A 14,590-nucleotide genomic window follows, 5' to 3' on the forward strand; every position below is an offset into this window, starting at 1 on the left:
ACCGTGAGCTCGGTGCGGACGGGGGTTGGGTCTACCGACTCGATGACCTGAACACGGTAAGAGCTCATTAAATACGATCGATTGGTGTGGGGAGAGACAGGAGGCGGGGAGGCCAGAAAGGAGACCGATAAAATAATCGAGGCGGGATAGGATAAGTGCTCGAATTAACATAGTAGCAATTTGGATGGAGAGGAAAGAGCAGATGGGAGCCACGTTGTGAAGGTTGAACCTGCAGGATTTAGCGACGGGCCGAACCCGCGGGTCGGACGAGAGAAAGGAGTCAAAGATAAAACCGAGGCCACGGGGCTCCTGAGACGGGAAGGACGGTGCTGCCGTCTACCGTGAAGGGAAAGTCAAGCGGAGGACAGGATTTGGGTGGGAAGACAAGGAGCTCTCTTTTGGACATTTTAATTCTGAGGGGACAGCGGGACATCCGAGTAGAGAAGTCTTGACGTCAGGACGAAATGGGAGACCGGGCTGGGGATGTGGATTTGAGAAGCACCCACGTAATAATAATAATAATAATGTTGGTGTTTGTTAAGCGCTTACCATGTGCCGAGCACTGTTCTAAGCGCTGGGGGAAGATACAGAGTCGTCAGGTTGTCCCACCTGAGGCTCACAGTTAATCCCCATTTTACAGATGAGGGAACTGAGGCCCAGAGAAGCGACTCGCCCACGGTCACGCAGCTGACAAGGGGCGGGGCTGGGATTCGAACTCATGACCTCTGACTCCCAAGCCCAGGCTCTTTCCACTAAGCCACGCTGTGGTAGTTGAAGCCATGGGAGCAAATGGGAGTGGGCGGAGATGGAGACCAGAGTGGGATTGAGAAGGGATCCTCGAGGGACGCCCAGTTCTTTCATTCAGTAGTATCTGTTGAGCGCCTACTCTGTGCAGAGCACTGTACTGAGCGCTTGGAACGTACAATTCGGCAACAGAGACCGTCCCCGCCCAGCGACGGACTCACAGTCTAATCGAGGGAGACGGACGGGCAAAAACAAGACAACATAAATCACGATAAATAGTCAAGGGGACGGACACCTCATTAACAACATAAATAGGGTAATAGCTCCCCCCGTACTTAGAACAGTGCTTGGCACATAGTAAGCGCTTAAAAATACCATTATTATTTTTATTGCTATTAAATAAAAATAGAGGTACATTTTTAGAGACAAAGTACAAACGCAGTCCGCGCAACAGATGTGGGAAAAGGGAAGCGATTAAAAAACAGAACCCCGGCCTATATAGCAGACATCGTCGATAATAATGATAACGATAATTGTGGTATTTGTTAAACACTTACTGTGTGCCAGGCACAGAACAAGAATAGAGGAACGGAAGATAATCTGATCTCCATTTCACCTCATCTCCTAAATGTGAAAAAGAAAGGTGTTGGGGGTGGGAGGCAGAGGAGGAAACCGCGGAGGAGACGGGGAATGAACGGCCAGAGAGGTAGGAGGAGAACCAGGAGTGGACGGTGTCGGTGAAGCCGAGGTCGGACAGTATTTCCAGGAGAAGGGGGTTTCTAACGGTTCTTCCGCTATCGCCGTACGGTCCCTATCCCTCCAGCTCCCGGTCGGCCTCTTCCACGTTTTCCCCGGACTCTTCCTAGCATTCGCGTCTTCTCCAGGGAATGAGTCCTCCTGATCACGTGTCCAGAACGTGCTCATCTAAGTCGGGGCATTTGGCCTTCCGGAGTACAGTGCTCAGCGCTTAATACAGTGCAAAGCGCACATTCATTCAGCAGCATTTATTGAGCGCTTACTATGTGCAGAGCACTCTACTAAGCGCTTGGAATGAACAAGGGGGCAACAGATAGAGACGGTCCCTGCCGTTCGACGGGCGCACGGTCTAATCGCGGGCTCAGTAAATACAAGTGAATGAAGAACGCAAGGTGACGGGGAGGATGCAGCCTGTGGTGAAGAGCTGAAGAAGGCAACAGATCTCCAGGCTCCCAGACCACGGCTTTGTCTGTCTCTCTCTCTTTCTCTCTCTTCTGGAATATATGAAGTGCTTACTATGCTCCAGGCACTGTTCTAGGCACCGGGGTAGGTACAGGATAATCAGATTGGACACAGTCCCTATCCCGCGTGGAGCTCACCGTCTTCATCCCCATTTTACAGATGAGGGAACTGAGGCCCGGAGAAGTGAAGTGACTCACCCAAGGTCACACAGCAGGCAGGCGGCGGAGCCGGGATTAGAACCCGGGTCCCTCTGGCTCCCAGACCCTTGCTCTGTAATGACGATGATGGTACTTGTTAAGCGCTTACTAGGTGCCAGGCTCTGTTCTAAGCACTGGGGTAGATACAGGATCATCAGGTTGTCCCCCGTGGGGCGCACGGTCTTCATCCCCATTTTACAGAGGGGGCAGATGAGGTCCAGAGGAGTGAAGCGACGTGCCCAAAGTGACAGGTGATAAGCGACGGAGCCGGGATTCGAACCCGTCACCCCTGACTCCCGAGCCCGGCTTCTTTCCACTGAGCCACCCCGGTTGTACCCGAGGGCTGGAACTAGAACATCTGCTAGGTGTCAGAGGGTTATTGTGGTGGGGAGAAAGAATCTTCCTACCGAGACCTGGGGGAAGCAGGCAATAAATCAATAAAGACTCTCTGGTTTAGGCCACCCCTGGTCTGGGGCAGCTCGTTAACTTTATTGGACTCATAAAAGTAAATATAAACCAGACCGTCCTTGGCCCGGTGCTTTGAGGGATATATGTGGTGCTTGGACTGAACCGGCGGCCCAGGAAAACCCTCGAAGAGAGAGGCAAAAAACCCTGATTTTGCAGAATGTAACAGCTCTAACATTTGTCAGCGCTCCCTCTTTAATTAGGATGTTTTTTTTTTCCTGAGGAAACTATTCCCTTTCAGGGAGTAGACTGCATTACCTAAATGTCTTTGAATCTGAGCAACTCGGGAACCGTGGCGTAAAAGCAAATCGGAAACCAAAAGTATTCGATGGTCTTCATTTATAAGAATGCATTAGATCGATATTTTAAAAAATATTTCTTAAGCGTTTACCATGTGGTAGGCACCGTACTAAGCACGGGGGGAGATGAGAATAAGATGATTATTATTATAGTATCGGTTAAGCACTTACTCTGTGCCAAGCACTGTACTAAGCACCGGGGTGGATAGAAGCAGATCGGGTTGGACACGGTCCCTGTGTCCCAAGTTGGGCCCGCGGTCTCCGTCCCCATTTTCCAGATGAGGCGACTGAGGTCCGGAGAAGTGAAGCGACTTGCCCGAAGTCACACGGCGGCCAAGCGGAGGAGGCGGGATTGGAACCCACGACCTCCGACTCCCAAGCCCGGCCTCTCTCCGCTAAGCCGCGCCGCCTCCCCAGTGTGCTTGGCGCATAGCAAGCGCCTAACTGTGAGCCTCGTATCCTCCCCGGCGCTTAGCACAGTGCTCTGCACATAGTAAGCACTTCACAAGCGCTTGATTCTATTTACTGCCATCGTTCTCGTCCGTCCCCCTCCCCCGATCAGACCGTAAGCCCGTCAGAGGGCAGGGACCGTCTCTATCTGTTACCGATTTGTCCATTCCAAGCGCTTAGTACAGTGCTCCGCGCATAGTAAGCGCTCAATAAATACTAATGAATGAAAGAGCAGACGCCATCATTATTATTAACAAATATCCTTCTTCTTCTTCATGATGATGATTATTATTACGGTGCCCACCCTCTGGACCGTTAGCTCCTCGTGGACCGGGGACGTGTCCGTTCAGCGTTACGCTGTACTCTCCCAAGCGCTTAGTACAGAGCTCTGCAGACGGTAAGCGCTCAGTAAGTAGGAGCCGTTGGGGGGGGGGGGGGGGATCCTGCGTTAGAGTGATGCGATGCAGTCGTGTCCGGAAGCCGCCAGAGGGCAAAACCTCAATCTAATTAGAGAAGGATAAAGGATATAATCTGAGACTTCGGCACAAGCCTCTAATTTATCCCGCTTCACGAAATAAGAGCGCGCCGCCGCCGCACGGGGCCAAGCGGCGTGAAGAACAGAGCAGCTCGAAGGTCAAAATAATAATAATGATGACGATGATAATCCCACACAGGTCACCTGGCCGTCCAGGCGCTCCGACGACCATAAACTTTCCGTCCGCCAGTCACTTGGCCGCCTTGATGATAACGATAATAATGTTGGTATTTGTTAAGCGCTTACAATGTGCCGAGCACCGTTCTGAGCGCCGGGGTAGACACGGGAATCAGGATGGCCCACGTGGGGCTCACAGTCTTCATCCCCATTTTACAGTTGAGGTCACTGAGGCACAGAGAAGTGAAGTGACCTGCCCACAGTCACACAGCTGACGAGTGGCAGAGCTGGGATTCGAACTCATGACCTCCGACTCCCAAGCCCGCGCTCTTTCCGCCGAGCCACGCCGAGTCGTCATTCCGCGGCGTCGTTTTCAAACGCGACCCCCTCTTCCCTCATCCTAACCCCGCTCCTCCCCGGAAATCCGGGAGGGACACGCCAGAATCCTGAAGGAGGAAGAGGAGACGGCCGGCCGGGGGGAGTGGAGCGGGAGGAGGAAGGCGGTCAGGGAAAATGCGGAGTAATCTATAGAAGGGATGGGGAAGCAGCGGAGCTCGGTGGAAAGGGCACGGGCCTGGGAGTCAGAGGGCGTGGGTTCGTGATGCCCGCCTACCTGTTTTGTTTCGCGGTCTGTCTCCCCCTTTTAGACTGAGCCCGTCGTCGGGCAGGGACGGTCTCTATCTGTTGCCCGATTGTCCATTCCAAGCGCTTAGTGCAGTGCTCTGCACATAGTAAGCGCTCAATAGATACGAATGAGTGAGAGGCAGAGGGGGAATCCGTGAAAGAGATGGAGGAGAAGCCTGAGAGGTAAGAGGAGGGCCAGGTGGCCCATCTCCTCCAAGGAGCCTCCCCTGATTGAGCCCCTCCTCTCCTCCCCCTCCCTACCGCGCCGCCCTGACTCGGCTCCTTCATTCATCTCCCCTCCCATCCTCACGGCACATATGGACGGATCTGTGACGGATTATTAACTGATCTGTTTATCTACGTGCATCAGTGTCCGTCTCCCCCTCCAGGCCGTGAGCTCGTTGCGGGCGGGGATGTGTCCGTCTGGTGTTATAGCGTACTCTCCCGCGCTCAGTACGCTGCTTGGCACACCCCAGGTGCTCGATAAGTAGGACTGAATGAGTGAGAGAGCAGTGTCAGTGAAACCAGGGGTAGATAGGGTGGTCCACGGGCAATAAACGCCGCTGTGACCTCGGGCAGTGACCTCAGTTACCTCATCTGTAAAACGGGGATGACGCACCGAGCGCTCGAGGGAATACAATATGACAATAGACCGACACGTTCCCCGCCTGCGTCGATTCGCGCGGCCGTCAGGATCCCTGCGCGATAAATAGGGACGGGTGGTCTCCGCCCGTTTTCCTGCGTGGCGCAATCCCAGATCCAGAGGAAACGGATTGAAACCAATTTAGCATTTCACGCCTTCGATTATCAAGTGTCTCCGATTCCTTGGAATTCCTCGGTGCGGCAGGAGGCAGGCTCCTTCTCAGAACCCGTCGTCCCGTAGAGAAATCGAGATCCCGTTGTCAGATGTTGCGAGGGGCTTAATGGGGCGGGCCGGGAATTTAGGGCACGGTTCCGTTCGGACGCTTCATACCACCCAGGGTGGTGCCCGACACCCCGGAGGCCTTTAATGAGTGGTAATTGAATTGATTTTCATTCCAGTACAGCCACCAAACGTGGGGAATCTGATAGCGGGAAAGTGACAGGAGGACCTCCTCTGTAGCCCAGAGGCCGGTTCGGGGGGGAAAAAAAAAACGTTTTCCCTGAAGAAACGAGAATCCCACTGAGATAAGCCTGCCAGAAACGCCGGCCGGGGTCCGCAGGGAAGCCCCAGGCAATCGGCGAAAAGCAGCCCGGGCCCGGGAGTCGGAGGACCCGGCTTCTACTCCTCCCCTCTACTCGGGCCAGTGGCTCGCCCGACCGCTTGCTGTGTGACTTTGGCGAGTCCCTTAACGACTCTGTGCCTCAGTTTCCGCAATTTCAAGCGGGGATTCAACCCCTGTTCTCCCTCCCGCTTGAGACCGCAAGCCCCGTGGGGGACACTCCGTCCGACCCGATCGACTCGTACCCACCCCTGTGCTTAGAACAGCGTTGAACACGTAGTAAACGCTCCACCGAGTGATTGATTGAGTGCTGACTGCCTGCAGTGCACCGGAGCAAGGAGTTGGGAGCCCCAGCTCCACAAGATGGCTGTGGGACTTTGGGCAAGTCACTTCACTTCTCTGGGCCTCAGTGACCTCATCTGTAAAATGGGGATTAAGAGTGCGAGCCCCACATAGGACAGCCTGATCACCTCGCATCTCCCCCAGCTCTTAGAACAGGGCCTGGCACATAGTGAACGCCTAACACATACCGTCGTCATCATCGTTGTGACAGACAGAAGGGACTTAGTAGTGTGAGAAACAACGAGGCCTAGTGGGTAGAGCACGAGCCTGGGAATCAGAAGGTCGTGGGTTCTAATGCCGGCTCTGCCCCCCGTCTGCTGCGGGACCTTGGGCAAGTCGCTTCGCTTCTCTGTGCCTCAGTGACCTCATATGTAAAATGGGGATTAAGCCTGTGAGCCCCGTGTGGAGCAGGGATCGTGTCCCTGCTTGCTTGTATCCAGCCCAGCACTTATTACAGTGTCTGGTACATAGTACGTAGTCAACAAATACCGTAATTATTACTGAATTGTACTCTCTAGGCAGTTGTTCTGTTGTCCGTCTCCCCCTTCTGTACCGTGATCCCGTTGTGGACAGGGATCGCCTCTACATGTTGCCGAATCGTACTTTCCGAGCACTTAATACAGTGCTCTGTACACAGTAAGCGCTCGGTAAATACGACTGGGTGAATGAAGTATTATTATTCACTTAAATCGTCATCAGTGATATTCATTGAGCACTTCCTTTGGGCAGAGCGCTGTACTAAGCGCTTGGGAAAGTGCAGTACAACAGAGTTGGAAGACCCGCTCCTTGACTACAAAGAGCTTATAATAAGCAGTATTTGCTAATTGATTGTGATATTGGTTAAGCTCTTACTACGTGCCGGGACCTGTTCTGAGCGCTGGGGGTCGAAAGAAGATAATTGGGCCGGACGCAGTCCCTGCCCCACGCGGGGCTCACGGTCTCAATCCCCCTTGTAAAGATGAGGCTACTAAGGCACGGTGAAGTGACTTGCCCAAGGTCACACAGCAGACGCGTGGCAGAGCTGGGATTAGAACCCAGGTCCTTCTGCCTCCCAGGCCCGGGCTGTAGCCACTAGGCAGTGCTCACTGGGTGCCAAGCACTGAATTGGGTGCCGGGGCACGTAAGTGTTTGTACCTATCCCTCTTTCCATCCTCTTTTTCCTCGTGGAGGTAATTTATTCTGCGACCTTTGTGTTTCTCAGCTCATCTGTAGTCTCTCCAGTGCCTAGTGCAGTGATCTGCACATAGCCCGTGCTTCAAAAATACTATCGATTGATTGATTCGATGACAGGCAGGCAGGTGACAGGCAGAAAGAGGCCAATTAGATGGCCGCATTTAGCCACTCCACCGTCAGAAGGGATATTCACCGTGGAAAAACCTGGGGACCAATTGATCTCTAAATGCGACCTCTCTCGTGCCAACAGAGGGGTCCTGGAAAGCTCGCTCGTTAGGGGAGTCGGCATTTGCAAACCGTCATCTTAGTGGGAAGTAGGGGCATCCGATCCGACGCCTTCCACCCGATCCCCTCTGCCGATGGTGAAGCTTTTTTGATGCCAGGGGGCTGCTTTTAGGGCGCCGTTCAGGCAAATGATGGAAAGCTCAAACCGCCTCGTGAGAAGACACAGACACGCGATTCCATCGCTGCGTCTTGATGGCCGAGTTCGCCGTTCACCCACAGTCCTTCCCATTTTGCAGCTGAAGTGCCAGATGCAAACCGCCACGATGCTACAGAGTGTTGTTTTTTGAGGTTTTTTTTTTTCTCTTCCATTCTTCTATTTTTTTTTTTCCTTCCCCAGTAAACCATTCAGTTGTGAATTTTGGGTGCTAGGTCATTCCGTTAGGAAAACGGCAACACGTAGATGGTTTTTTCAAGTGGTACAATTGTGTGCCTGTGTGTGTGTATTAAATAAGAGCGGAAACACATACAGTAAAGGTGACGTGCCATTTCAGTGTCACGAAGTCAGCCCTGAATTTTAAGAGGAAGGAGTTTGGTGGACCTTCAGTAAGGCTTTAGAGGTGGGGAGAGTCATTGTCTGTGGGATTTGAGGGGGGAGGACGTTCCAGGCCAGATGCGGGACGTGGGCCCATCAATTTATTTATTGAGCACTTGCCGCGTGCAGAGCGTTGTACTGAGCTATTGGGAGAGTCCAGTGTAACAGAGTGGGTGGACACGTTGGCTCCCCACAGCGAGCTCAACCTTGTCTTCGAGGAGACACTCGTTGAGGCTAAAGTCAAGTGGTCGGCCCCGTCTAACCCCCCCGCCGGCAGGGCAAAAACACGGACACCTCGGAAGCCAACTGGTAGGGGAACGGAAAGGAGCGGGAACGTGGTCTCGTTGCCTGGCAACCGGAGTCTGCTCGGCAGCTGTGCTTTCAGGGATTAGACGAAGGGTCTGGTTTCGTAATTGGAAGAACTTTTTCCCTTCTTTTTTTCAGCACTCAATAATTAGCCTTCAGGCGGCGCCGCCCGCCCGAGTGCTTTGGAAGACGTGGCCGGTCTTCTCTCACCTGTGCCGAGGTGGAAGAGGTTGGGATGTATTCTTCCCGTTTTACAGGTGGCCGAACTGAAAGGGAGAGGTAGTACACTCCGCCGGTGGCTTTGAGCCTGTGCGGGGTTGGAGAATCCATCTTCAACTGTTCGCTCGTCAGTGGCCTCTTCCCCACTGCTCTCAAACACGTCCACGTCTCCCCGGCCTAAAAAACCTTCCCTTGACCCCCACGGCTCCCTCCAGTTATCGCCCCATCTCCCTCCTACCGATCCTCTCCAGATTCCCCGGGCCAGTCGTCTACATCTCAAGCTCCTCTCCTCCGATTCTCCCCTCGACCCCCTCCAAGCTGGCTTCCGTCCCCATCACTCCGTAGAAACTGCCCTCTCCCCTCGCTACTCTCCCACTCCAACCCAGCCCGCGCATTTCGCTCCTCTGATGCCAGCCCTCTCACTGTACCTCCGTCTCGTCCGTCTCTCCGCCGACCCCTCTCCCACGTCCTGCCTCTGGCCTGGAACGCCCTCCCTCCTCGTAGCCGACGGGGAATCCCTCTCCCCGCCTTCAAAGCCTTATCGAAAGGACGTCTCCGAGAGGCCCTCCCTCATAAACCGTCCTTTCCTCTTCTCCTCCCGCTCCCTTCTGCGTCACCCTGACTCGCTCCCTTTATTCATCCCCCGCCTCCCAACCCCACAGCACTTATGTCCATATCTGTCATTTATTTATATTAACGTCTGCCTCCCTCTCTAGGCTGTAAGCCCGTTGTGGGTAGAGGACGTGTCTGTTGTTATATTGTACTCTCCCGAGTGCTTAATACAGTGCGCACAGTAAGCTCTAAATAAATGCAGTTGAATGAATCTAGCTATCTATAGCTCTCTAGCTCTCTTTTTAGCTGTGTTTTTATCTGTCCTCTAGCTGTGCAGCTATCTAGCTAGCCATCATCTATCTCTAGACTCCAAGACCATATACACACAGCAAATACGGCTCTTTGTTTTGGTCAAACTGAGGCAGCGTCCGGGTCTTCCACTGTATTGGAAACAAAGAGGCTAGAGCGAGTTGACTTGTAGCCGAATGTCACCGGCGGAAGGTGAGAGCTTATGGACTCTTAGTTGGGATGGACCTGCCTGTTGGCGGGTGGAGGGGTAAATCTGCCAACTGCAGCCGTACGAGACGGTATCTGGAGCCCAGAGATTCGGGACTGCACGGAAACGCTAGGGAACATTCCCGTCACTCTGTTGTCTTGTCCTCTCCCAAGCAGTCCGTTCAGTGCTCTGCACGCATTAGCGCTCAGTAAATACCACGGGTCGATCGATCGTTTGGATTCCCGCAGAGGGTCGGGGGCTGGCAAACCGCACCGAGGGCACCCAGGGTTTTGTTCAGTCATTTGGTCGTATTTATTGAGCGCTTATTGCGGGCAGAGCACTATACTCAGTACTCGGGAGACTACGATATAACAATAAGCACATTCCCTGACCAAAAAGAGCTTATAGTCCGGGGGGGCGGAGACGGACGTTAATATGAAGGAATTACAGATGATAACCTTCTCCCTGTGCCTCGATCTCGCCAGTCTCGCCGCCGACCCCTGGTCCACGTTCTGCCTCTGGTCTGGAACCCCCTCCCTCCTCAAATCCCGCAGACAATGACTCTCCCCACCTCCAAAGCCTTATTGAAGGTTCATCTCCTCCAGGAGGCCTTCCCTGACTCAGCCTCCCCTTTCCCCTTTCCCCATTCCTTCTGCGTCTTCCCGACTTGCTCCCTTTATTTAGCCCCATGGCACTTATCTCCATCTCTGGCATTAATTCATTTCAATCAATGTCCATCTCCCTGCTTCTAGACAGTAAGCTCATTGCGGGCAGGGAATGTATGTGTTTACTGTAATGTCCTCTCCCAAGCGCTCAGTAAGGTGCTCCGCACACAGGAAGAGCTCAATAAACGTGATCGAATGAACGAGTGAATGAATGAAGGCAGCGAGAGCGGCTGGGAGAATGACAGGTCCGAGACGTGAGGAGCCGCGAGAGGCGAAGCTGGGTCAGCGGCCCCTAAGCCGTTGGATGCCAAGTCGAGTCTGGTGTTTCTGGGATTTCTGTTGCTTTAATTTCTTCTGACTAATTCTTTCGTCATTCGCGGGCTTTCCCCTTCAGTTTTCACTGTGCGCCTTGGCACCGGGACGGACCCTTGGGTAGTTTCGAGTCTAAAAGCGCCGTTTTTCAGCTATTTGGTACTTACAAAAGCTGGGCATTTTAAACCCTGTCATTCTAAAATGAAATGGCTCGCTACTGATCCCAAGGAGAACCTTCCCACGCCTCGGAAACCTCGAGACGCAGCCCGGCCTAATGGATAGAGCTCGGGGGCTGGGAGTCAGAAGGACCCGGGTTCTAACCCTGACTTGGCCGCTTGTCACTCCGCCACCTCACCCTCGACCTTTAATCATCCCTAACCTCACCGTGACCCCTCTAATCCCACCCTCCAATCAGCCCATCCCCGTCGCCCCTTCCCAGCATCCTCCCCCTCCATCCAACCCGTTCCCTCCCCATCCCTGTCCTCCTGTCCCGGCGCCTCCCCTCATCCCCCTCCTCCCACACCGGCCCCCGTCGGCTCACTCCCATCCAACCCCTCCCCCAGGACCCCCCCCCCTTCCCTCCTCTCCCCAGCTTCAGCCAAGTGTGGCCTGGGGAATCTCCCGCTCCATCTTGAGGAAGCTTCCCTTCATCCTTGACCTGTTCCCGTCCCGGTCCCTCCTCCTCCTCACCATCACTGAAACCTGGCTCTCCCCCGATGACGGGGTCTCCCCCACTGCTCACTCCAGAAGGGGCCTCTTCTCTCCCTCCCCCAGACTCACTGGGAAAGGAGGCGGTGTCGGCTTCCTTTTCGCGCCCCGGTGCCGCTTTCACACCATTCCACCTCCCCCATCCCTCTCTTTCCCTGCCTTTGAAGCCCATATCGTCCACCCCTACCGCCCACTCTGGATACTGATCAGGGTCCAGGCCCCACCTCCAACTTTCTGAACCATCTCCATCCCTTCCTTAGGTTCCTTGTCTCTTTCTCCATCCCTACATTGATCCTTGGGGACTTCATCATCCACCTAGAAGTTCCTGACGACCCTTCCGCTGCCCGCCGTCTCACGCTCTTCAACCCCCTGCTTCACCGCACCTCTCCCACTCCCCAACCTGGACACACCCTTGATAATAACAATAGTCATTATGATTTTGTTAAGCATTTCCCGAGTTTCAGGCACTGTTCTAAGCGCTGGTGTAAATAGAAGATAATTGGGTTGGGCACAGTCCCTGTCCCACCTAGGTTCACAGTCTCAATCCCCGTTTTACAGGTGAGGGAACTGAGGTTCAGAGAAGTTAAGTGACTTGCCCAAGGTCATACAGTGGGCAAGTGGAGGAGCTGGGATTAGAAACCATGACCTTCTGACTCTCGGGCCCTTGCTCCCTCAACCTTTCTACTTACTGTACAATCTCTAACCCTCTCCAACTCTGAAATCCCTTTATCTGACCCCCCCCCTCCTCCTTGCCTTCCCTCCCACACAACTCCTCCCCGCAAATCGGTCCTATTCCCCAGAGAAACCTCCGATCCCTACTAAGCTCTTGGGAGAGCATAATACAACAGAATTAGTAGACACATTCCCTGCTGCCCACACCGAGTTTACATCTTTGCGTGGAGTAAAATCCTCCCCAGGTTACGTCTGGAAGCAGTCATTTTTCATTGGGTGGCCTCTGCTGTCGGGCGACATTTTGAGTCTACTTAATTTCCTTAAACCTAAATAAAGCCTCACCGTATTTAAAACGTTGTGCTGGATTGTGAAGTCTGTAGTTGCTTTCTAACGCCAACAGATACAGTATCAAGAGGGCTCATTATGTCTGCAATTGGCATTTGTGAAATATTACTTCGATAGAAAATAAAGGGATATATTCCAAATCCTTCCACCAAAATCCCTATCGCCCCAGTCCTTTGTGTGTGTGTGTGTGTGTGTGTGTGTGTGTATGTGTATGTGTGTGTATATATATGTGTATATATATATGTATATATGTGTGTATATGTGTGTGTGTATATATATATATATATATACAGTCGTGAAAAAATATATAAATGAAACTCAGTATACATAGGACAGTGATTACACTCCAGAAGAATAAATTTAATACAGTAATCATGTTTTGCCTGTAATAATTCTCATTTGGTAGCTGGAATACACAATCTTCATTGCCACATTACAACTTTTTTTCAGGATAGATTTTTTAATTTTTCATTATTTTAGCAAGTGTTTCCCCAACTGTTCACAGACTACTCTTCCTAGTATATTTGGTATTCAGGAAATCACACAGTTTGCAATCCAGTCGCGGAGACAGTCATTAAAATAAATTACAGATGGGGGAAGCAACTAAGTGTTTTGGAACTGGCGGTGGGGTATCAGACTGCTTAGAGGGTCCAGACCAAGTGCGTAGGTGACCCGATGGGAGGGCGAACAAGGTGGTTGGGAAATGAAGGATTAGTCAGGGAGGGCCTCTTGGAGTAGGTGTGCTTTTAATGAGGCTGTGAGGGAAGGGAGAGTGATTCTATATATTGCCTTGATTCTAAATATTGCTACTGTTCTTGTCTGTCCGTCTCCCCCGATTAAACCGTAAGCCCGTCAGAGGGCAGGGACTGTCTCTGTGCGTTACCGATTTGTACATTCCAAGCGCTTAGTACAGTGCACATAGTAAGCGCCCAATAAATACTATTGAATGAATGAATGAATGAGTGATGGTCTGTCAAATATGAAGGGGGAGGGAGCTCCTGACCAGAGAGGGGTTGTGGGCGAGATAGATGAGGTGATTAATCGTAATAATAGCAACGTGTGCTATTTAAGTGCTTACTATGTGGCAAGCACTGTCCAGAGAGTAGGTTTGGCATTAGAGGAGCAAAGTGTGTGAGCTGGGCTGTTGTGGGAGACGAGCGTGGTGAGGAAGGAGGGGAGAAGCGGTCGAGAAGCCAGGATCCGGTCAGCCCGTCCTCACAACAGAACAGGTCACCGACGGGAAGCTTCAGGAGCATCGGGTCGGATTTTTTGCGCCTTCTGGGCTGGAAGCTCTTCGTGGGCCGGAAACGTGCCTACCGCTCCTGATGTGATGTCCTGTCCTAGTTCAGTGCTCTGCTCAGAGTAAGTGCTCAAAAATACGATCGAATGAACGAGTAGTAAGCGTTCAATAAATACCATTATTGCAGCAAGGACGGCGGTTTGGGAGGCAGGGCGATCACCGCTACGCCTGGGCAGGTTGGATCGATTGGTGTGAAAGGATCGTGGCCGCAGAACCACCCCCTGACCACCCCTGCTCCCACGAGGAAAGCTCTCTCCGAAATCTTAGAAAACGTGGTTTCAGGGTTCTGTACTAAGCATTTGGGAGAGTACATTGTAACACCAGACACATTCCTGCCCAAGAGGAGCTCACAAGCTATTGATGGACTGAGGAGAGGAGCCGCCCGAGTGTCCCAAAGCAAGCGGGAGAGCTGCGGAGACACTGTCCCTTCTCCAACTTCTTTTGAGCTCATTTGTGTGGAAATGCGCGATGGAGCAGAGTGTTTTCCGGCTACTTTGAATGCACAGGAGGTCAGAGGAAAGACTCAGAAGACCTTGCAGCTCAGTTTCGTTCCAACTCCGTGTCTGGAGCCTAGTCTCCTTCTTGTTCCCCCTCGGTCGCTGACTCCATTTAAGGTTTTCGTGCTTGCAGAGTTCCCTTGTTCTACCTACTCTTGGATGACGGTCGACGTGTCATGCTGATTATTTGTGTTTATGAAGCAAATTCACCCACCGAGAGTTGTTAACACATATATCGTCGGGGCATTAAAATTTTTGATTTAGCCCAACGATATCGCTCCGCAACTTCCTCCCAGAAGTCAGTCGGAATGTTTTTAAATCCGCAGATGTAAATC

At 52.5% G+C, this 14,590-nt stretch overlaps 1 protein-coding gene across 2 annotated transcripts in view; it reads left to right on the forward strand.

The window, feature by feature from the left end:
* The window catches only part of EIPR1 (EARP complex and GARP complex interacting protein 1), a 79,631-nt gene that overhangs the window by 14,196 nt on the left and 50,845 nt on the right, over window positions 1-14,590 (forward strand). The gene's annotated exons all lie outside the window — the stretch shown is intronic.

Source organism: Ornithorhynchus anatinus, chromosome X1 (genome assembly GCF_004115215.2).
Source record: "Ornithorhynchus anatinus isolate Pmale09 chromosome X1, mOrnAna1.pri.v4, whole genome shotgun sequence".
NCBI lineage: Eukaryota > Metazoa > Chordata > Mammalia > Monotremata > Ornithorhynchidae > Ornithorhynchus > Ornithorhynchus anatinus.